This window comes from Panthera onca, chromosome A3 (genome assembly GCF_046562875.1).
Source record: "Panthera onca isolate mPanOnc1 chromosome A3, mPanOnc1 haplotype 2, whole genome shotgun sequence".
Taxonomy (NCBI): Eukaryota; Metazoa; Chordata; class Mammalia; order Carnivora; family Felidae; genus Panthera; species Panthera onca.
Genome location: NC_138341.1, coordinates 100,533,165 through 100,557,727, shown reverse-complemented (window position 1 = coordinate 100,557,727; position 24,563 = coordinate 100,533,165). Strand labels below are relative to the sequence as shown.

The 24,563-nt window shown below is 34.2% G+C and overlaps 1 protein-coding gene and 1 long non-coding RNA gene across 2 annotated transcripts in view; both read left to right on the top strand.

Moving 5' to 3' along the window:
• The window catches only part of MACROD2 (mono-ADP ribosylhydrolase 2), a 2,034,677-nt gene that overhangs the window by 385,471 nt on the left and 1,624,643 nt on the right, over positions 1-24,563 (top strand). The window lies entirely within an intron of this gene.
• LOC132664935 (uncharacterized) lies at positions 17,338-18,941 on the top strand. The gene is made up of 2 exons (XR_009603927.2): positions 17,338-17,420; positions 18,651-18,941. It is a non-coding gene; the product is annotated as an uncharacterized LOC132664935 (long non-coding RNA).

The window sequence follows — 24,563 nt, the reverse complement described above, 5'->3', positions numbered from 1 at the left end:
ATGATTTCAAAGGTTTTTATGAAAGACACAGAAATAAACTGATTATATAATTGTGAGAAAATCAGGATATGAAACTGTACATTTCAATGATATTAAAAACAAATGGAAAAATAAAAAAAGGAAGGAAATAAAATGTTAACAGTGGTTATCTCTGAGAGTACCATTATGAGTTTTTTTTAATTTATACTTATCTGAGCTTTACAGTTTGTTTTAGTTTGTTTTAATAGTAAATATGTATTGTTTTCAATATAAAAGTTTTATTTAAAAGAAAAATCTTTGGTAAAGGTTAGCTATTTTCCATCCCAGCTTTAGAATTACTGGGGTTGGAGGAAATTCTTTTATGACAATAAACTCTGATCAGTTTTGGGGAGGGAGTAGTCCATCTGGTTGTGAGTCTTTTTCATTAGGAAGAGAAGAGTGTGGTTGAGCAGGGCTTGAGGGCAGCAGATACCGACGCAGTTGTACCTCAAGAATAAGTGTCAGATCTTAACTAAGTGGAATGTTCTCCCGATTGCCTGGTGTTGTGGTTAAGGGCATTGACTTTGTAGCCAGACCTCCTGGTTACTAGCCTAGTTCCACCACTTGTCCAAGCAGGGTTGATTAATTTGTGGATGAATTATTTCACGCGTGCGTGTGTGTGTGTGTGTGTGTGTGTGTGTGTGCGCACGTGAATATCATTACATATCAATTGGGAGTAATAATATTCTCTCTGTCATGGGGTTATTGTGAGACTTAACTGAGATATTACATTTAAAACTTTTATTAACAATGTTAGCCCATAAGTTCTTACTATTTCAGTTATTGTAGTTCATACTATTAGTTTAAGTAGATCATTATTGCCTCATAACAAACCGCTCAAAACTTAGTGCCCTAAAATAAAAACGATAATGTATTTTGTTCATGAATCTCAATAATTAAGAGTTCATCTCTGTCCACGTGGCATCAGCTGGGGTGATGCCCTCACTAGAGGGCTGGGGGAATCTACTTTCAAGATAATTCACTCACAGAATTACTAGTGACTTCTCCTAGAAGCTCAGTCAGGGCTGTGTTTTCTAGACCTCCTTCCCCAAGTGGGCTTCTTCTTGGACTGTGCAGGCTTTTTTTTTTGGACTGTACAGTCTTCTTCATGGCATGATGGTGGGATTCTAATGTCTCAAGAGAAACAGGGAGAAATGCATCACATTTTAAAACTTTTTCTCAGTAGTCACTTAGTATTATTTCAATTAATCAAAAATCCATCCAGATTTGAGAGGAGGAACATAGATGTCCACTTCTCCATGGGAGGAGTGTCAAAGTCACATTTTAAGAAGAATATTAGAACTGGGAGATACTGTTGCAGTCATCTTTGGGAAATACAGTTTTTCACAGTAATAGTCTACTGACCTATTAGATAATGTAAATTCTTGGCATTCTTAATCACCAGGAACAGCAATCTGATGTATCAAAGTCTATGTATCAAAACTATTTTAGTACTTTTAAACAAAATACAGATTATAGGTGACTATTAATTTCTTTTTAATACTTTTCTGTGTTTTTATCAGTGCCTTTTCATCAGTGTTGAATGCTTATTAGTATAATAAAAATTTTTAAAGGATTAACAGTTTTGCAGTGTATAAAGATATAGTGTATTATATTAATATAAAATTTCTGTATAGAATTTAAGTCAAAGTTGAAACTCTGTTAAACTCCTTTCTTAATTTGGTCATATTGCTAGTAGCAGTGGCCTCTAGAATAAAAGAAAATAAAGAAAAAGTGATTCTATTCACAAATATTTCTAGGTTAAATGAAGGGGTTCCTCGGGGTAATCTTCAGTTTGCTAAATACAGCTTATAAAACCATAAAATGTGGTTCTCACTGCCTTATCCTTAGAACTGCAGGTTGCAAACAACTGATGAACTACCGCTGGCTTTTACTGCTGGTGAACTTGGACAGAGAGCAGTTGCTGTTCATCTGTCAAGTAAGGCACACAGTAAATATGTGAGTACATTTGATACTGATAAGGTTCATACAAATAAACTTGCAAAGAAGGCAGTGCTCTTGAGATTTTGGGAAATGGCCAGAGGCCGTTTTTGTCCAAAAAATTTTGGATCTTCCCTGATCTCACACAAGTCCATTTCCCTGACTTATATGTATCGTATTCTTAAAGATGTCAGGCTTAGTTCTTTGAAATATTCAAGTTATCTTTGCAGGTGTGATATATTTTTTTCCCCTAAAATGGGAAAGTTGTTCATTTTAAAAAGCAAAGACCATTTTAGGTTTGAGGAGAAAAAGAGTGAAATATGGAAGTAAAGGATCAGTTTCAAAGAGGAACAATACTTTATAACAATTTAGCTAACTTTTAAGTGACAGGTGTTGTTACATGTATAGAGGACATAGTACAGTAAAGGAGTAAACAGTGAACTGAATGCCATACTGGGACTTCAAAAGCGTTAATACAACTGCTCAAGTACATTAATTTAGTCCTGGGGACAGTTTATAAGATAGCAGATTTTTGGCTCAATGCAATTTTCGTTTGCTGAGCATGTATTATGTCCCAGGTCACTTCCTAAACACTTTACTTCTCATATTAATTTTATTCAACACCCTGTGAAGTAGCTAATGCCATTATCCCCCTTCTACAGCATAGAACAAAATGGTTAAAAACTTGCCCAACGTCACACGGTACTGCAATGAGGCTTCATATCTAGATTGCCTAGCTCTAACTTAGAACCCCAGTTTTTACCCACTGCTCCTTACTACCTTGCAGATGATTTTTTTTAAGCGATATTGTTTGGAAATTTTGCATTAGATTTTTAATTGTGCATTAGTGCTTGGAAGTTTTTGCATTAGTTTAAGAGAATATAAGTAAGCATCTGCAGGAGATTCTTTCAGAGTTCATGTACAAAAACCAAGGGCAAGCCAGATCTCAGGAAAGGAGTTTAGGCAGTAATCATTAAATTGCTCAACTTTCTTTATATCTGGAAGTCAAGTGTAATGTGTTCAGAATCTGGAGGAAGGTTTGATACCTTGCACTATTTGTAACAAGAATTTGGGTGAGTCACTTCATCTCTCCTGGGGATATTAGCAGCTGTCCCACCACCCTCAAAGGGTTGTTAGAAAGAACAAATGAATTATTGTGGTTCTTAAATTCAGTTGCAAACTATGAAGTCCTCTTTACCGTTAGTTACTGCTGTGATCAGGCATCATTTCTTTTAGAAAAGCATTTCAGAAAAACTACGTTTAGGATATCCCATCCTGTAGTTTTCCCTATATTTGATATAAGTAAGGTATGTCAAATGTTTGCTTGCTGCTTGGCTTATGGTCACACTCAATAGAGTCTAGCAATTATTACTTAATTCTAGCAGATGTCCTTGATTTTGGGAAGTAATAAGAAGAAAATGGCTCCTGGACAGGATGGAAGCTGCTGAACTAAGGTCTGAAACATGTGTCCTCTTGGCCTTTCTTGGTTGGCAGGGGCTATAGTGATACTGAAGACATTTGGGAAATCTAATTCACATTTTCAGTTTTCAGTAATAATAATTACTCTCATTTATACTATCTACTTATGTACTCATGTGCCAAGGCTAATCTATTCATGGTGGCTCCCAGAGGACTATTAAGTTTTCTGAGGTCACATCCAGGTTTAATGAGATGGGGTGTTATGATCACCGCTTCCAGGAGGGAAGGGTATTTGCCATCCCTAGACTATCCTATAATGGTTTTTGAATACTTTTCATTCTACTTCTTAAGAATGCCCTCATTGTAACCCTCCATATTTGTCAGGGTTGTCAGTATTCCTTTATGGCACAAGGAAATGGAGACTCTGACCCCTTTTCTACTCTCTGTGTGTTTTTCTCGCTGGAACATGCTGTCATGGCTTTGTATAACCCTTCTAAGTTCTCAGCCCTTGTCTTGAAATCTAGAATGGATCTGGACACATGATACATGACTCATATTTTTTATGGAATTAAATTTTAGTGAATTAAAAATGCACTCTTAACTGAATGATTGATACTTAAGGATGAAAACCTCATACCTCAAAACTAGATCTGTTAGCACTTCCCTTGTTCTTCCTAAAGATCCAATCCTTCAGTTTCTGTAGGTGGAAAGGATGCGCAGAATAATTTAACTGCCTAATACGGTTCTCAGTCCATTTTTGTTAGAATGGTCTGAGGACTAGGCAGCTGTCTAGAAACTGTGAAGGCTTCTGAGCAGATGCCAAAAAACAGGAGCCTGGAGCTAATCTGGGACTAGGGGAGAAAAAAAGCTCAGTAGATAGGAATGCATGCTTCTTTCTACTGCATCTTTCTGACATTTAGTCTTCTTATGTTTTGTCCACAGCTCACCTTAACCTTTTATTTTCTTTGTGCGTGCCCAGCACAAGTTTATTTTCTAGATCCCCTTTATTGACACTGCTGATTTATCTGCACATTTTGCTTCCTTTTCTAGCTGCTTAATAAAGGTCATGTTTATAACTTTAGTATTGATGATGTGCCCAGTAGGTCAGGTGTCAACTTCTGTAATGTTCTATGTAATTCTTTCCACAAGACAGAATCCTAAGATTCCATTCTGGAATATCTGAGTTTTCATAACTCTAAATAATGACTTTTGGTGTGCAAAAATATATACTGTAGTAATAATAACTTACTACATACTGGTCACTGTCATAAAATTGATCTTTTTAAAATGAACAATTTAATGGCATGTAGTACATTCATAATGTGCAATCATCTCCTCTGTCTAGTTGTAAAACATTTCATCACCTCAGAAGGAAACCCATACCCATTAAAAAATTATTCCACATTTCTCCCCCCTCCCCCAGCTCCTGGCAACCATCAGTCTGCAGTCTGTTTCTATGGATTTGCTAATCTGTGTATTTTATATAAATGGGATCATATGTTTTGTGTCTGTCTTCTTCCTGTTATCATAATGTTTTTGAGGTTCATATACTAACATGTATCAGCACTTTACTTTTTATTTTATGGCTGAATAATATTCTTTTATACACACACACACACACACACACACACACACACACACACCAAACTTTATTCATTCATCTGTTGATGATCATTTCGCTAGTTTCTCCTTTTTTGCTGTTATGAATAATTTTTCTATAAACATTGGTGTATAAGTTTCTGTGTAGGCATAGTTTTTATTCTCTTGGGTGTATATACCTAGCCATGGAATTGCTGTGTCATCATAATTCTGTGTTTGACTTTTTCAGGAGTCACAGTGGTTGTAACATTTTACATTCTCACCAGGTTTCAATTTCTCTACCCCTTTATCAACACTTGTTATTTTACTTTTTTGGTTATACCATCCTAGTGGTATGTGAAATGGTATCTTATTGTGGATTTGAATTGCACTTCCCTAATGACTCCTAGATGTTGAGCATCTTTTCTTGTGCTTGTTTGCCATTTTATATCTTTGTAAAAATGATTACTCAAGTGCTCAAATGATTACTCAAATTCTGCCCATTTTTGATTGGATTATTTGTCTTTTTATTTTTGACTTGCAGATATTTTGTCCCATTTTGTGGGTTGTCTTTTCACATTCTTGATATTCTTCTTTGCACAAAAATTTTTAGTTTTGAGGAAGTTCAATTATATTTATTTTTTTCTTTTGTTGTTTGTGCTATTGGTGTCACAACTAAGAATCTATTGCCGAATTCAAAATCATAAAGATATACTCCTATAGTTTCTTCTAAGAGTTTTATGGATTTAGCTCTTATATTTAGTTTATCCATGTGGGCTTAAAGTTTATATATGGTGTAAGGTAGGGTCTGACTTAATTCTTTTGCATATGAATAACCAGTTGTCCCAGTAACATTTGTTGAAAATATGACAAATTTCCACATTGAATGGGCTTGGCACTCTTGTTGAAACTCAAATTAGCCATAGATGTTCAGGTTTAATTCTAGACTGTCCGTTCTATCCGATTGATCAATAAGTCTATCTTATGCCTCTATCACAGTTTGGATTACTGTGTCTTGAAATTAGGAAATGTGATTCCTACAATTTTGTTTTACCTTTTCAATGCTATTTTAGCTATTTGAGGCCCCATTACAATTTAATATGAATTTGAGAATTGACTTTTCCAATTATGCAAAAAAAAAGCCATTGGAATTTTGATAGGGATTACATTGAATTTATAGCAATATTATAGATATATTGCTCTCTAATAATATTAAGACTTTCTTTTTCTTTCTTTCCTTCTTTTTTTTTTTTTTTTTTTTTTTTGAGAGAGGGCATGAGCAAGGAAGAGGGGCAGGAGGAGGGGAGAAAGAGAGAGAGAGAGGGAGAGGGAGAGAAAGAGAGAGAATCTTAAGCAGGCTCCATGCTCAGCACAGAGCCCAATGTGGGGCCCAGTCCCACAACCCTGGGATCACGACCTGAGCCAAAATCAAGAGCTGGATTCTCAACTGACTGAACCACCCAGGTACCCTAATATCAAAAGTTTCAATCCATTAATACAGGATATCTTTCTATTTATTTGTATCTTCTTTAATTTCTTTCAGTAATTTTTATAGTTTTCATTATGCAAATCTTTCACCTCTTGGTTAAATTTATTTCCAGGTATTTTATTATTTTGGATGCTATTGTAAGTGGATTTGATTTCTTATATCCTCTTTGGATTGTTTATTAATGATTGCTCATTTTTATATTGCTTTTATTTGTTGAACTCAGTTGTTAGGTCTAGCAAATTTTTATGTGGGTTTTTTTGGGATTTTCTATATATGTAAGATCATGTCATCTGCAAATACAGATAGTTTTACTGCTTCTTTTCCAATATGTATGCTTTTTATTTCTTTTAATTGCCTAGGTACTCTGGCTAGAACTTTTACAATGTTGAATAGCAGTGGTGCTGCCTGCTATAGGTTTTACATAAATGTTCTTAATCATTTTGTGCAAGTACCCTTTTATTCCCAGTTTTCTGACTTTTTTTTAAATCAAGAAAGGCTATTAGATTTTGTCAAATGCTTTTTCGGCATCAATTGAGATGATCATGTGTTGTTTTTTTCCTTTGTACTTGTAATATGATATATTGCATTGATTGATTTTCTTAAGTTGAACCATCTGCACATTCTTGGGATAATCCCATTTGGTCATGGTGTATAATCCTCTTAATGTGCTATTGGTGTGGTTTGCTAGTATTTTACTGAACTTTTTTTGCATCTATAATCATAATAGTGTCATTGTCTGGCTTAGGTTTGGAGTAATCCCAGCCTTACAGAAGGAGGTCACTTCACTCCTCTTCTATTTCTTGAAAGAGGTTAAGTATTGGTGTTAATTGTTCTTTAAATGTTTGGTAGAATTCACCAGTGAGGCCAAATGATCCTGGACTTTTCTTTGTTGGGAGGTTTTTCATTACTGATTCAATCTCTTGTCATAGGTCTGTTGAGACTTTCTATTTCTTCTATAGTCAGTTTTGGTAGTTTATGAATTTATAGAAATTTGTCCATTTCGTCTAGGTTAACCAATTTGTTGGTACACAGTTATTCATAGTATCCTTTTATAATTATTTTTATTTCTCTAGGTTTGGTAATGATGTCCCCACTTTCATTTCTGATTTTATTCATTTATTAGTATTTTTCTTTTTCAGTTTAACTAAAGTTTATAATTTTTGTTGATGTTTTCTAAATTCTGATTTTATTGACTCTTTCTATTCTCTATTTCATTTATCTAAGCAATGATCTTTATTATTTACCTCATTCTCCTTGCCGTGGTTTTGCTTTGCTATTGTTTTTATACTTCCTTAAGATGTAAAATTAGTTACTGACTTGAAGTTTATTTTTTTAATATATTTTCAGTGTAAATTTCCCTCTGAGTACTGTTTCCAAAATTTTATAGTATGTTTTTTTTATTTTCATTTATCTCAAAATGTTTTCTATGTTTCTGTTGTGATTTCTTTTTTATCTAGTCATTGGTTAAGATTATGTTGTTTAATCTTTATGTATTTGTAAATTTTCCAGCTTTCTTTTGTTACTGATTTTTAGCTTCATTCCATTGTGTTTGGAGAAGATACTTTGTATATTTCAATCTTTATAAATTATTGAGACTTGTTTTGGGCCTAACATGGTATATTTCGGAGGTGTTTCATGTGCACTTGAGAAGAATGTTATTCTGCTATTGATGGTGGAATGTTCTATATATATCTGGAGGTCCAGTTTGAGTATAATCTTGTTCAAAACCTGTTATTTCCTTGTTGGCCTTAAGTCTGGTTGTTCTTTTTATTGTTGAAAGTGGGATATTGAAATCTCCAACTGTTACTGTTTAGTTCTTTCAATTCTGTCATTGTTTCCTTTGTATATTTTTGGTCTCTATTGTTAGGTGAATATATATTTATTATTTTTATTTCTTCTTGATTTATTAACCTTTTTTGTATCTATCTATCTATTATTCATCATCTGGTTATCTATTGTTCTTCTTTGTGGCTTGTTACAATTTTTGACTTAGTATGTTGTGTCTGATATTAGTATAACCATTTAAGCTTTCTTTTGGATGCTAATTACATGGGATGTCTTTTTCTAGTATTTTAATTTTTAACCTATTTGTATCTTTGGATCTAAGGTAAATACATAATATGGTTGCATTATGTCATTTTGGGAGTTTTTTTGTTTTGTTTTTTTGTTTTATTTTGTTTTGTTTGTTTTTAAATCTATCCTACCACACTCTGACCTTTAATTGGTGAGTGAATCATTTATATTTTTGGTAACTACTGATAGGGAAGGGCTTTCCTTTGCTATTTTTCTACTTGTTTTCTGTATGTCTAATAGCTTTTTTGTTTCTCATGTCTTCTATTATGCCTTCTTTTCTACTTAGTTTTTTGTAATGTGCTATTTTTATTCTCTTCTCATTTCCTTTTGTGTATAATTTTAAGATTTTTTTAAGTGGTTGCCATGGGGATTAAAATTAAAATCCTATATTTATAAGAACCTTGTTTGAATTGATATCAATTTAGGATAGATAGCATATAAAAACTGCTCCTGAACAGCTATCCCTTTTACGTTGTTATTGTCATTACAGACTACATCTTTTTGCATTGTGTGCCCATTAATACTAACATAGATCTTAATTATTGTTTTATGTATTTGTCTTTTAAATGCTGTTGTAAATAAAAGAGGAGTTACAAACCAAAAATATAACAATACTTGCTTTTTTTATTTGTTATGTAGTTACCTTTACCAGAGCTCTGTATTTCTTCATATTGTTTCAAGTTGCTGTCTAATATCCTTCCTTTCAGCCCTAAAGGACTCCCTTTAACATTTCTTATAGGGCAGTTCTTCTAATGATGAACTCTCAGCTTTTGTTTTTCTGAGACTGTCTTAATAGTCACATATATATATATGACTACAGAATAGTTGTGTGTGTGTGTATACACACACACACATATATATATTCTATCTTTATGTACACATCTATATGTACACATATGTACATATGTACACATATGTAAAGATAGAATATATACACACACACTCTTTTAAACCTCAGTTGTGAAGGATAATTTGCCAGATACAGGATTCTTGATTGGCAGTTCTTTCAGCACTTTAAAATATTTCATTTTTTCCCCTTGTGACTTCCATGATTTCTGATGAGAAATCAGCTGTTAATCTTATTGAAGATCCTTTGTTTGAGTGATTAGTTGCTTCTCCTTTGCCAGTTTCTAGATTCTTTTGTTGCCCTTGGTTTTTGACAATTTGATTATCATGTAGTCTCTGTGTGGATCTCCTTGCATTTATCCTCTTGGAATTTATTGAGGCTTTTGAATGTGTAGGTACATGCATTTTACCAAACTTGGGAAATTTTTAGCCACTATCTCTACAGATATTCTTTTTACTCTCTCTTTCTCTCCTCATCACCTAAGGTTTCCATTATGCATATGTTGGTATGTTTGATTGTATCCAATGTTCTCTTAGGCTTTGTTCATTTATCTTCACATTCACTGATTCTTTCTTCTGCTTACTTAAATTTGCATTTGAAAGCCTCTAGTGAATTTTTTTTTTTTTTTTCATTTTAGTTATTGTACTTCTCATTTCCAGAATTTCTGTTTGGTTTCTTTTTATAATTTCTGTCTCTTTTTTGATATTCTCCATTTGTTTATATATTATACTCCTGTATTTTTTTAGTCCTTTGATTTATTCAGACAGGTGATTTAAAGTCTTTGTCTATGAAGTCCAATGTCTGTGCTTTCTCAGGAACAGTTTCTGTTAACTGCCTCTGTTAGTAGATCATAGTTGTTGTTTCTTCTTCCTCTTCTTCCTCTTCCTCCTCTTCTTCCTCCTCTTGTTCTTCTTGTTCTTCATTTTTTTGTTTTGGCATGCCTCATTTATAGGCTTTTAGTTGAAAACTGGAAATTATAATATTATAATGTGGTAACTCTAGAAACCTGATTCTTACTCTTTCCTTGGATTTATCTTTATTGCTAGGTGTAACTACTTGTTTTGTGACTTTTAGATTTAATTTTGTGAAGTCTGTATTTTTTGTCACATGTGATCTCTGAGGTCTATATTCTTTTAGCTTCTGTTCAGCTAGTGTCTTGCCAGAGATTAACCTAAATATCAGGCAGCAGAAAAAAATTAAAAAAAATAAAATGAGAGAGAACAAGGAAAAAACAGAAAAAAAAAGGAGAAAGAAAAAATAGGAAAAGATGCCCCTCAAATCTTTTCTAGTATATACAAATTGGTTTTTGCTAGGGCTCTCCTTCAATACTGCCAGACATTTCTCATCTCTGGATTAGTCTCAACTTCTTGCTTGAACTGAGCACACAGATCAGTAAGAGGTAAAAACATCTGTTTATTTTTAGGTCTTTTCTGGGCATGTGCATGGCTTTTCAAAATCTCCAGTATATATGACTGATCTACATGCCCTATTTTCCAAAAAGGCTGTCTCCCCAGCCTTTTCTCCCTATCTTTGGTTGCTGAATTGTATGTCTCAAGTATAATCCTTTGTTTCAGGTAGTTGTGGGTTGTTTACCTTACAATATTTTCAAGGAATTCTTGCCATTTCCCCCCCCCCAAGTGAGTTCCCAGTTAGGCAGAACAAAGTCAGATGCCATGCGTTGTTTCTCCAGCTATACCTTGAAGGTTAGAATAGATAAATAGAACTCTTTGCAAGTAAGGCTTTCTGTGTTTCTCCTGGAACCAAGGACCAGGTTGTACATGAGGGAAGCTAGCCACCATCTTTAAGACCACTTTGAACAAGGAGGAAGTTGGGACAAGGACAAGGACAAATAGTACAAATCTTTTCTGGCATTTTAAAGTTTCTTTTGTTTTGATTTAGTGCTGACTTGGTTTGTATAAACCTCGCACTATTTCCCAGAATTCTGACAAAGTCGATTGTGACAGTTTTGCTTGATTTCTTGATGATTCTTTCTCTTGAGGCATGGACTTGTGGAGCTTCTGACTTGCTATGTTCACTGATATCATTTGCAGTTACCTTCAGGCCTTAGTTATCACATGACATGATATGTACTGTTCCTTGAATACAATAAATAATGACATGTGCAGATAAGGTCCTATTTCTCACTTACCTTTCCCCCCCTAATTATATATATATATATATATATATATATATATATATATATATATACACACACATACACACACACACACACACACACATTTAGAACATAGACATTTCATGTCATCTTTGTGCTTTACCAAATCCACATCTTCATTTAAAAAGGTATCTAAAATACAGTTGGTAAATACTTATTGCAGAAATACACTCCATTTTTTCCCCACATATGTTCATATTGAATAAAGTGAAAGATCATTTCAGAAGTAATTGTTGTACAACTTAAAAAAACTTCTTTTGGCTATTGAAAATCAATTTGAATTGTTGGCAAAGCTAAGATACTGAACAGAATGAAATACAAACTCTTGTGAAGTTAAAACTAGTTGTTTTATTGATTTAGTTTTTTTTTTTTTAATGTTTGTTTATTTTTGAGAATGAGACAGAGTGTGAGTGGGGAGGGGCAAAGGAAGAGGGAGACACAGTATCAGACACAGGCTCCAGGCTCTGAGCTATCAGCACAGAGCCCTACGGGAGGATTGAACTCAAGAGCCATGAGATCATGACCTGAGCCGAAGTTGGATGCTCAACTGACTGAGCCACCCAGGTGCCCCTGGTTGAATTTTTTCAATGTGAAATAATTACCATAGAATTTTCAAGACTGTAATTATAAATAGAAATTAACTTTTCTCAGCCATTTTGAAAATGTCACTTTAAACTTTAATATTAGATTCTTATTCAGTACTTCAAAACTAATGTGGTTAAGGATGATTTGAGGGAAAGTATCAATGTGTAAGTTGTAATTGAATTTTCATGTTATATAGTCTAACTTAATTATTAGAAGCAAAGTCACCTTAAAAAAGCATTTCCATGTCGAGGAGTATAAAAAAACACTATGGTAAATAATCAAAAGTGTACCTTTTGATGAAACTTCAGGCTAGATGTAGTGAGACTGAAAGGACTTTAAAGGTAAAGTTATTTCCTTGGGTTTGTGAAGACAGTGAATACTTGAAACAAAGTGGTTTTTTTTAACCTGATTTTTTTTTTTAAGAGAAGAGAAAATGTACATAGAGTTTATGTCTCAGTGAGAGGAAGTAGAGCACAAAAGGCCACCTAAAGGATGAAAATTCCTATAGTTTTCTGAGCCACTTATATCAACTGCTCAGAATTTAGGTTTAATTAAATTTACAAGGCTGGGGTGGGGATAGGACAATAGCCTGTTTTAAGGACAGAGTACCAGCTTTAACTTTAACTTTGAATTTCCTGGCCTCAATCCATTGGTGTCAGTACCTCAGTGTCATTTAAATGCAGGATTTTCTATTTAATTTCCTTTCAAGGGAGACTTAAAAACCAGTTTCTTTTTTATAAGAAACTGCTGAAGAATCTCCCTGGGCTTTATCAGGTAAACAATAGCATTTTCTGTAGAGGAATGCAGTCTATGTGGTAGTATGTTAAAACATTATAGTGTAAGTGTATAAATGAAGATCCTAAAAATTAAACGATTATTAGATTGTTAATCATGCTGAATTCATTTATATACATATTGAACTCAGTGGGGGAATTGCTAAGTGTGAAAGATTTTTTTAGGGTACTGTTTTTAAATATAAAAATATTTAATTATGTCTAATAAGAAATATTTCCCTTTCATGTCTTATATTAACTACAACTTCTGCCCTCATATTTTGTAACTTTGAGAAATTTATAATAAACTTCTTTATATTGAATATGGAATATGTTTGGGTGAATCCAGCTTTTTGTAAGCTTTAAAAATAATAACTTTGATCATATTTCATCCGCATTTATCTGAATACATGCTTTTTATCTTCTTAGTAATAAAATAAGAAAAAAAGTTCGTTCTTTTCTAATTATTGACTTTATTTTACATATTTGATTGCTGAGCAGTTACTATATTGAGATTATCAGAAATCAAGTGTTTGAGAGCATCATATTCTTACACTCACATTTAGGATTTCTGTGACTTTATTTTACATATTTGATTACTGAGCAGTTACTATATTGAGATTATCAGAAATCAAGTCAAGTAATAAAATAACCAAATAAAGAAGCTTTTAGAATCTTCATGGTATATCTGTGGGGTGTATGTGTGTGTGTGTGTTTTAATTCTGAAGTAATCTCAACAACCAGCCTGGGGCCTGAACGCACAGCCACAAGATCAAGAGTCACATGCTTCACCAACTGAGCCACCCAAGCACCCCATGATTATTATATATTTTTAAGAGGCCTTTGCCAGTCTCCCTTACAGTATAAGCCTTTTGCACGTAAGTTCCCTCTTCCAGTATTACTCTTCTTTTTTTCTTCATCTAGTTAAATTCTTCTCATTCTTTATATTTCAGTTCAGACTATCTAACTATTTAGAGTAAGCAAAATATGGATAATTACATACCAAAATGTATGTTGCATAGCCAAAGCAGTAAGCAGAAGAAAACATATATTCTCAAATGCATTTATTACTAAGCAAGGATAGAAAAAATGAACAGGAAATAGAACAGTGCAAGCATGAAGAAAGTAAGAGAAGGGAACTAGATAAGAGTTAAAGCAGAAAAAAATTTACAGACATTAGCAAATCAGATTTTGAAACAAAAACAAAACACAAATTAAGGATGAGAAAGAGAAAATGAATATAGTTATAGAGATTAAGAAAATGATAAGAAAATGCTATACCCGTGCCATTCAGAATCTGAATGAAATATATTATTTTCTAAGAAAAGATAATTACAAAATTTGATTCAAGAGATTTAGAAACTTAAGTAGACTAATAACCATAGAGGAACTTGAAGAAGCAGTTGTTCATGTTTCTTTTCTATCTATCTTAACCCCCTTGGGTTGATTTATAATGATTATTCATGACAGTAGAAGTGAAAACAAGCATACAGTTCTCACATTCTAGAATTTGAAAGTTCAATAAATTCCCTTTATTTACAAGGGCACCCTCGTTATGGCCCCATCCTATGTCCCAATTTCCTCCACTGAACTTCCCACAAGAAGGTTCTAACCTCTGTTAATTATGCAGTTCATTTGCATGAGTCTTTCTGCATTATTTTAATACCTATGTATGGAAACAGAAACAATCAGAAATGTTTGGCATGTACCAGATAGATGGGTCCGAGTGGAATCTTCAACTCTAGGAGGTAGGATTCCAATCATATTCTTGCACTCACATTTAGGATTTTTGTTTGTTTTTTTTTTTTTAAATTTACTTTTTTATTTTTTTAATGTTCACTCATTTTTGAATGAGAGCAAGACAGAGCACTAGTGGGGGAGGATCAGAGAAAGAGGGAGGGAGACACAGAATCCAAAGCAGACTCCAAGCTCTCAGCTGTCAGCACAGAGCCTGACATGGGGCTCTAACTCTTGAATTGTGAGATCATGACCTCAGCTGAAGTCTGATGCCCCATGGACTGAGCCACCCAGGTGCCCCACATTTAGGATTTCAATAATGCAAACACTCCACATCTTCTTCCTAGTTTTTCTGTTTCCCCAATGTTTCTTCTCAATTTACTGGTTTGATACATTTTGTTTCTGCTACTAGTAACTAAATTAAATATATGCCAGCTTTTCAAAGTTAGCAGAAACTGAAATGAAACCAAAGTTAGCACATGTATAAGTGAAAATTATTGGCCAGTCTTAACATTAATACTGATATTCTAAATAAAATATTAGCAAATTATATCCAGTAGTGAGTGTATTTTAAAAAAATGATACATTATCACTAAGTATATTTTGAGACAAGTAACAGAAACAGTGACAGTAACATGAAAATGAAATGTGCTTAGGATATTTGGTGTCTGTATACATGTCTATCTAAAAGCCCTTTGGTCTTGTGTCTTTTTTAGTAGCAGACTTTTAGCCATTCTTGGTTAAAGCTGATCGGATTTTAAACTGTGATGTATTAGAGAAGGGAAATGTATTAAGTCATTTGTTTTTCTGGTTTAGTCCCTCCCAACATTACTCCCACCTCCCAGTGCCCCCCTTGTCTCCCCTGTACCTTTATTTCTTATTTACATTAGACTTCCAGTCTGCTGATAATAGATTCCTGTTTTTGGAAGGTTCCATGAGGTATTTCTTCACATTATTATCCACTGATGCTTTAAAAAGTTTTCAGCCTAGGATTTATTTTCATCTAGTCCATATCTCAACAGAAGAATGTGATCAAAAGATTTCATTGGTTTTGTTTGTTGTATATTCTTTACTGCCCATGCCTGATTCTACCATGGCTTTATAACTATGTGCCAGTGTGGTTTGTTTAGAAGCATTCTCTTCCCTGGGGCATACTGTCAAAATTCATTTATAGCGACCCACACTTGAATTTTCTTTTTTAAGTGTTCAAATCTTTTGCCTTTCCAAAGGCTCCTTCGAACCTTCTAAAGACTCCTAAAGTCTCTAAGGGACATATGGGAGAAAAATTGCTGGTATATTCTTTTGAACAGATATGTAGGTGACGGATGAGAAAATAAAGCACCAAGTGGTATCTAGTCTTTCAGCAGTTCTGCTTTCTGAGACTCCAAACTTTCAAATGAAAAACATAAAAGAAATATATAGTGTGCTTTCTTTTCCAGGTGTTTATATATCTGGTAACATTTGTGAGTGTGTGTATGTGTGTGTAATTTCTCTCACATTAAAATATGAGCTGAAATACATTTGAATTATGACACCGTCTTCCAGATTCTTTAGAGAAAAATAGATTTTATTAGTTATAAAATAATGGCAAATGTAAATTGTATATAGAATTTGTGTAGGGTGTATGTTTTAAAATTGTGTTGGTTGGGGGCCATTTAAATTTGCTTTGCTTATATGGAAAATTCCCTTGCTTACTATTTTTCTGCAGACACACTACACACACACACACACACACTACACACACACACACACACACACACACACACACATATGTACATATATATGTAGTAAAAAAAAATAATTGGCTTCCAATGATTAGCATAAAAATAACCACGGCTTAAGGATAAATATCCATGGAGCAGTGCCTCAGAACGTGACTTTTTGTGGAAAAGGTTAATCTAGCTTATTATTGGTGTAATTAGAAGCTCTTGAAAACAGAGGTTCACAGTTTCTGTGTGAAGTTCTGCTTTAATTATGCAGCGAGAGCACACCTAAATACAGAGAGTGCTCATATTTAGGAGGGGTAGCCACCATTACGTGGTGTTAACACTAGCTCTATACTTACATGCTTGTTGTTTTTATTATTCGTTTTCCTTAGACAATAATATTGTTTGTACATGTGGGTAATTTTTATTTAATATATATTAAAGTAAATGACTATGCATTTGTTCACAAGAACGTCCCTGTGTTTAAAACAATGATCATTTTATAATTTTGATATAGAGCAGGAGTTTGCAGATGAAATTATTTACTTGCGATTGTATAGACCTTGATAATGGGGGTATATTGTATTACATCTATACAGTGTAGGGTATATTATATTACTGAATGTTTAACACTAATTGTACTTTTTCCAACTTCCTTAGAGTTTAAAGAATTGATTTCTTTGCATGTTTCACAGCTTCTACTATTCTAAAAACTTCAACAGATCAAAAAAAAAATTAACTAGTTTCCTTATCACAAAAAGCTTCAGCACAATTGACCTGCTGACCTTAATTCCCAGGAAACCGTCACATTATTTCTTTACCCCTTTGTCTAACTTAACAATGTGACCCAAAATACTGCAGAGCTTTAAAGTTTTTCAGCATTGTAAGGTCAAGCTTTGGTCACCATAGTTACAGTTTAGATCTGCAGGTCAGAGGTCAAATAGATTAATGATGTCAGACACATCTTTAAATGGTTCTAACACTACTTCACCATGAGGTAAACAGCTGAGCATATTTGATATGACAAAGGCATTCTTCAATCTTGCTAATAAGATCTTTTGAGACATCTGATAGAAAGGTATTTTCTTTAAGAAGTTGCAGTATAGGGCTGTGGAGTAGGCAGTGATAGTTGGTTATTAGATTTATATCATCAGATGGAGATTAAAAAATAAAACATGTTAAATATTTCATATTACGCTTTTCTGCACATTTTCTGTGTTTTTTTTTCTCTATATACCTATGTGTCATCAATCTAATTGATCATCTATTTTTTTAAAAATAGGTATCCTCAATTCCCTATTCACTTGTGGTTAGCCATGAAAATGGATAGAAAACACAAGCTTTCCGATTAGGTGTATATACTTTTTTTGTGTGAATGTAGTTTTGTGGTATTTTTTTTCCTGATTTGGGAAGTATGCATTTAAAATAGTTATATTTGTTTAGGAAAGTGTATTTTTTAGAAGCTTTACATTAGAGATCAAGTAAATTCTCCATCTGTGTTTTATATCTAAATATTTTTTTGTGTGTCCCCAGCGTCTCTATTTACAGATCTTGGGATGCTGTATTCAATTTTTTTGTTGTTGTTCCAAGAGGAAATTGTTCTCTCCATTTTAAATCAGAAAGGGAGAGGGGGAAAAAAAGAAAAAAAAAAAAACACTATTAAAGTGAACACTACTTCTAAAAATTTTAAATGTTACTTTTTTATAAATAACTCTGTAAATAACAATTTCAAATAAAAAAATCACAGAAACATGATGATGAAGCAAAAATATTAAGTGAGATGAGATTAAAATTATTATTAAAATATATTTTAGTGAATTAAAACATCACCAGATTGTAACTTAAAAATGTGAATTATACTATACTTTTTAAAAATCTTTAACAGTGTGGAATTTTGTAGCCAGTAGACAGAAATATATTTAAGCAACATGCTTAGGTTAAATTAAACCTTAAAAGATGCTTTATCTTGGAAGGTTTTGTTTCCCATGTGTATTTTGTGCAGCTGTAAGATTTTAAGCTTTCTGGAGCATTTGCTCTTGATCTCATGCTATAAAGGTAGACAAAGGAGAAAATTAGGAGGTTTGGTGGCTGGGAGGTGTTAATATGGAATCTAATAGCGAAAAAGAGGGGGTTGTAGCTTTTCTAGGTGAAATGGAGATTGGCAACTGGGGGGAGGAAATAAGTCTTGGTGTCTGAGAAGAGCTGCTAGTGCAGTAGCTTGTGAGTTTCAGATGAGAAGCTAACTTTTGTGAATGAAGGGATTGTCTTCTGTTTTGCTTTAAATTCAAAGAAAATTGTTTTTGTGTAGATATCATGGAAACCAACTACTCAGCAAAGACATTAATTGCTGACCTGTTTGGCAGCACTTACGGATATCAGTTCAACAAGCTGACGGAGTATTCTGTTTGGTCATTATGCCAGGAGAATGACAAATCAACATTTAACTACCTTTTGAAGAAGCCAAATCATTAAAACACTGGTTTTGTATAAAACTGTTGAAATGTAAAAAAAAAAAAGGTGGGGGGGGGGAGGGCTTATTCAACATGGAGAAAAATTTTAAGAGATTATAAGTCAAATAAAATATCAGGTTGAGTTCTGACCTTCAGAATCTGAAAATATCATTCTATTTCTGTAAAACTTGAGGTGAACCTTGCTTTTAGATTTCTTGCTCCTGATACTCATGGATAAACCTACCAATACTTAATGTCTTAATATTTGTTTATCAAAACAGTGGAATTTGGCATATTATATTTTATTTAGTCTTCTTTTTTGAAGTAACTCATTTCTTATTTACTTCCTATGCCTTTTTATTTATTTTAACTTAGTTTACACATTTACACTCTAGCTTGTGTCCTGGTCAGAATTGTACATATTTTTCTACTGTAGCAGCTCAGCAGGGTTTACCCATCCTTGTGCACATTAAAATCACCTAAGCACAATGCCCAGGCCCACCCAAGACCAGCTGAAATAGCATAGTGGAAGGAATGCATGCTTTAGAGCCAGACTTCCCTCAGCTCTGACTCTGCCACTTAGTAGCTGTATGCTGTTGGGCAAACTACCTAACCTCTCTTTGTTTCTTTATAAGAGAGAAAAATAATAATATTTAACTTGAAGGATTTTGTGAGGATTCTATAAAATATTACTATAACTTCTGGCTTCATCTGTGGTATCTAGGAAACATTCCATAAAGCATAATAATAAGTGCTAATAATGAATAGCACTCTCTGTAATGAGCTTCTATGGGACTTCGAACAAGTCATTTAACCTTTTTAGGCCCATTTCTTTATTTATGGAATGTGGATACCACACTGACCATCTCAAAAGTACTTCTGAGAGTCAAATTATAGATGTCTGTGAAAGGGCTTTGAAGATAGAGAACTATGTAGTAATGTAAGATACAGCTTTTATTCCAATAGCTAAGGCTGGTAGTTCCAGGCTCAAAGAAAACACTATGAAAATTTGAAACTATTTGTGTGAGGCATCCGATACTTCATTTATCATTTTCTTAGAAGGTTCCCTGGAATGCTCTAATGAGTTGCAGATTACACCATGGCTCCTGTGTCATTGAATACTTGGAGTGATGATATCTATGAAAAAGAATATTTTCACCACCTTGTCCTGTCACTGTTTGGCATTTGTCTTACTGCTCTCCATCACATAGAGTTAGTAAAGACTTGGAGATTTTCCTTGGCATTTTCCAGCTCTGTGTATCCCTCTTGGCTACAAAGACCACTTCTTTAGGAAAGATAAATTGCCTTGAAGTCATTCCTTCCCTCCTTTCTGAATTCATCTTGTTATTTTTACCTGAGGGTCTTTGAAGCCCAAAAGAGAGTTAAAATGCCAACCAAGTTGGATTTGACTAGAGTTGTACACCCCTTAGCATTTTGCTTTACTCAGTTCGTATTTTTTTGCCCTTAGCATGTTCTTTTATATTTATAGACTTTTTTTTTTGGCAATGAATATAGCTTTATTGTTTTATTAACTCACTTTTCCATTGGTCTGTGTCATATATTAAGTGCCATATCAAATATTGCTACAGCTTAGTAATTACCTTCAAGTCTATTAACCAACAGCTCTGTAACTGACCCAAAGTCAGGGCTCTAAGTGATTAAATTTTCTTATTTTCCAGTAGTGTTGCACATCAGTTCATGATGTGCATTTACAGAGTACAGGCTGTATGACAACTGTTGCTACAATAAAATAGTTTTGTGTACATTTCATATTTTACATACTATATGTGGCAGTGGTTCTCAAACTTAGCATGCATCAGAATTTCCTGGTAGGCTTATTGAAACACAGATTGCTGGACCCCATTTCTAGAGCTTCCTGTTCAGTAGCTCTTGCATGGGGCCTGAGAATTTGCATTTCTAATAAGTTTCCAGACCTTGCTGCTGCTGCTGCTGTTCTGGGGACTACAACATAGGAACCACGGATGTAGCGATCCCCTCCTGGAGTAGGGCACGCTTTCCCACCTGCAAGGGGTCCTGGCTATGGTGATTCCCAGGCCCTGTTTGTCAATTGCTCTCATCTGATGGGAGCTGCCTCTCTCAAGGCTACATCCCCCACTATACTTACTCCTCACATAAAATGATAGGTCAATGCAGGGATTACAAAAACAGTCCTTGCCTCAGGTCAGGGGAATTGAAGGGCCATCCCAGCTCCAGAGCTCCTGTGGGATTGGCTGAGTCCTTTGTTGCAATTATATCACAGCCCAATTTTTCTCTTTGCCTAATGTTGCTTCCTTTCCTCTCAAGAGCATGCTCTGATTAACCTTTATCTAAAAGTCTGTGTCCACAGACTCCGGCCTGCAGAAGTAGATAATAAAATAATATTGTATTTCTAAGTACATATCTGACAGTAATTAAATATCCCAACTCATTCTTGTGTAGGAGCATAAGGAAATTTGTTGTGGCTTATTGGGTGATTCATGAGGCTATAGCCATCTATTCACCATTAGAATCACCTAGAAGGGTAGTACCAAAATTTTTTATTCTCTGATTGAGGTTATATTAGTTCTCCTTAACTATTTTATTGCCTTTCCCTTAGCATGTCAGGTCTTCTCAGGCAAATTTGGTCGGTGTCTTCCTTTCTGTTCATCTGCATTCTGGTTGCACAGGTTTTCCCATTATTGCCATTTTCATCTCTATATTTGCTCCATTTCATCTACAACAAATGTTTTTCAATAAGCTCTTGAAATTTCATATCTTTCATAAAGTGGACTGTTGTTCTTCAGTGGGTTATAAGTAGTATAACTCTCCCTTTCCAAATGCACCCTAAACCCACCAGATGTGCTTCTCTCCAAGCACTTTCACTAGTAATAATGACTAGCCCTAATGTTTCATATGTGATCAGCACTCATTTAAGCACTTTAGAAATATTAACTCTCTTAATCCTCATGGTACCCTGTGAAGAAGCTACTATGTTCCTATTTTAGAGTAGCAGAAACCAAGGCATGGAGAGGTTAAGTAACTTTCTAGAATTATGTAAGGGAGAAGCAGTGGTGCCACAATTTAAATCCAGGAAGGCTGGTTCCAGAACTTGTGCTCTTCACTTGTGCAGCATGCTACAAATATTTACACCTTTTGTATTACCAGTTGGCATTTATGTTATGCTTTTTTTCAAGTTGACATAATTTTTAACAGCTTTATTGAGATGTAATTCACATACTATAAAATTCACCTGTGTGAGTGTATAACTTAATGGGTATTCATATATTACAATATTAATTTAAAAAAAATGGTAAAATAAAACATAAAATTAGCCATGTAACCATTTTTCCAGTTTTGTTGAGATATAATTACATAAAATATTATGTAAGTTTAAAGTGTAGAACATCATGATTTAAGAAATGTATATATTGTGAAATAATTGCCACAATAAATTTAGTTAACATCCATCACCCCACCTAGTTGCAATTTTTTTTTCTTATGATTTTTAAGATGTAGACTTGTAGCAATTTTCAAATCTGTAATACAGTAGTGTTAATTATAGTCACCATGCTGTACATTATATCCCCAATCATGTAATTCCATGAACTACGTAGGTTTTTGAAGCTCTGGCTTTGATGAAAATGGTCATCAATTTTCTTTTTTTTTAATTTTTTTTTTTTTAACGTTTATTTTTGAGACAGAGAGAGACAAAGCATGAACGGGGTAGGGTCAGAGAGAGGGAGACACAGAATCTGAAACAGGTTCCAGGCTCTGAGCTGTCAGCACAGAGCCCGACGCGGGGATCGAATTCACGGACTGCGAGATCATGACCTGAGCCGAAGTCAGCCGCTTAACCGACTGAGCCACCCAGGCGCCCCAATCAATTTTCTAAAATTAAGTTCTGGTGATAAAAAGGATAATATTTGTTTCGGCACCATGTATACTATAACGGGATTGATCCTGAAAAGGTTAACATGGCTTCTTGTCAAGGGTGACCCTCAAATTTGTTAGGTATTCTGTGTTTTGTCAGGAGGCTGCAGCCTTAGGATTTCCCAAACTTCATTCAGTCTTGAACCATTTTCAGATTTTTTGCTGTAACTGAGTAATCATGTATTATTATTTAGTGCCTTGTTTTGTTATGTTGCTTTACATTTTTTTTTTTTTTAATGTTTATTCTTGAGAGAGAGAGAGAAAGGGAGACAGAGACAGAAAATGAGCTGCGGAGGGGCAGAGAGGGAGACACAGAATCCGAAGTAGACTCTAGGCTCTGAGCTGTCAGCACAGAACCCAATGTGGGGCTCGAACTCAGGAGCCATGAGATCATGACCTGAGCCGAAGTTGTAAGCTAAACTGACTGGGCCACCCAGACACCTCTGTTATGTTGCTTTAAAAGAACCCTAAATTTAAAAGGAATATTGGCATATATGTAGTAAAAGAAAAAACAATGCGTTTCACATAAATACGTAACTACTACTAAAAAACAAAACAAAACAAAAAACCTGTACCTATGTTTGCTATTTAAAATCATTTCAAAAAACACTGTAAACAAAGACACCACACTCTCAGGGACACTGCTCCAAGTTGAAAGAGGAATTTGAAGCACCCTTTGAAAGGATACATTTATAGGAAAAGTTTGGGGAACAGGGAACCCACAAAATTTTCTCTAAATCTGGGATTAAGAATGTATTTGGGGAACAGGGAACCCACAAAATTTTCTCTAAATCTGGGATTAAGAATGTGTTAGTGCTTTTTATATTTAAGAATGAAAGTACATACCAGTGAAGGGACCACCATAGAAACCCATATATATTTCCTACACTTCCTCGTTTGTTTGGAAGCTGCCTCAAACTGAAGTCTTCTAGCAGGAACTTGGAACTTAACCACTTTTTTCTAACTGCACGACCAGCACAGTGCTAAGTAAATAGTAAACTCTCCATAAAGATTTGTTTAAAACACAAAAACACAGGCAAAAAATGTGCCTTTTGTTCCTTTATACACACAGAACTTGTGAAGAAAATGATATTCATAGTTTGGAAATGTTTGGATTTTGATTTTTGTCTTTGCTATCAATTTGCCTTAGGCACTTGAGCTCGACTTCAAGAGATTGGCCATTTGTTAAATGAGAGGACTGATAGTGCTAGCCATTCATTCCAAAGAGATGGAAAGACTATTTAAAAGCTCTAAAATGACATAAGATGGGGTTTAAAAATCAGTTTTCCTGATTCATTGTCACAGTTCATTTAAATATAAGGTTCACCAAATATTATAACTTGTAAATTAGGAAATTATTATTGGTTAGAGAAATGGTGGTGACTCTATCTTTTCTAAATACTTGAAAATTTTTATGTATCAGCTACACAGATGGATCCTTCAATTAAGTTGACTATGTGACAGAGGGGGACAAAAAGAGGCTATTATTGGAAATAAAAACCAACTTTTTATTAAGTTCAACTTTTATCTATTAAAGTAATAATCCAAAATTATGGCCTCCAGCCCCTTCTTTATTTCTTATGTGTATATTTAATAGAAAAATTTAATGACATATTTCCATTAAATATTTTATCATGGTTTTAAAATTTAACATATTACCAACCTTTGGAAATATAGATATAAATCTCTTGTAATTTTCAGATTTTATTCTATTAGCTATTTCTTTCTTTAAAAAATTTTTTTTTGGGGGCACCTGGGTGGCTCAGTCGGTTAAGCATCCGACTTCGGCTCAGGTCATGATCTCACGGTCTGTGAGTTCGAGCCCCGCGTCGGGCTCTGTGCTGACAGCTCAGAGCATGGAG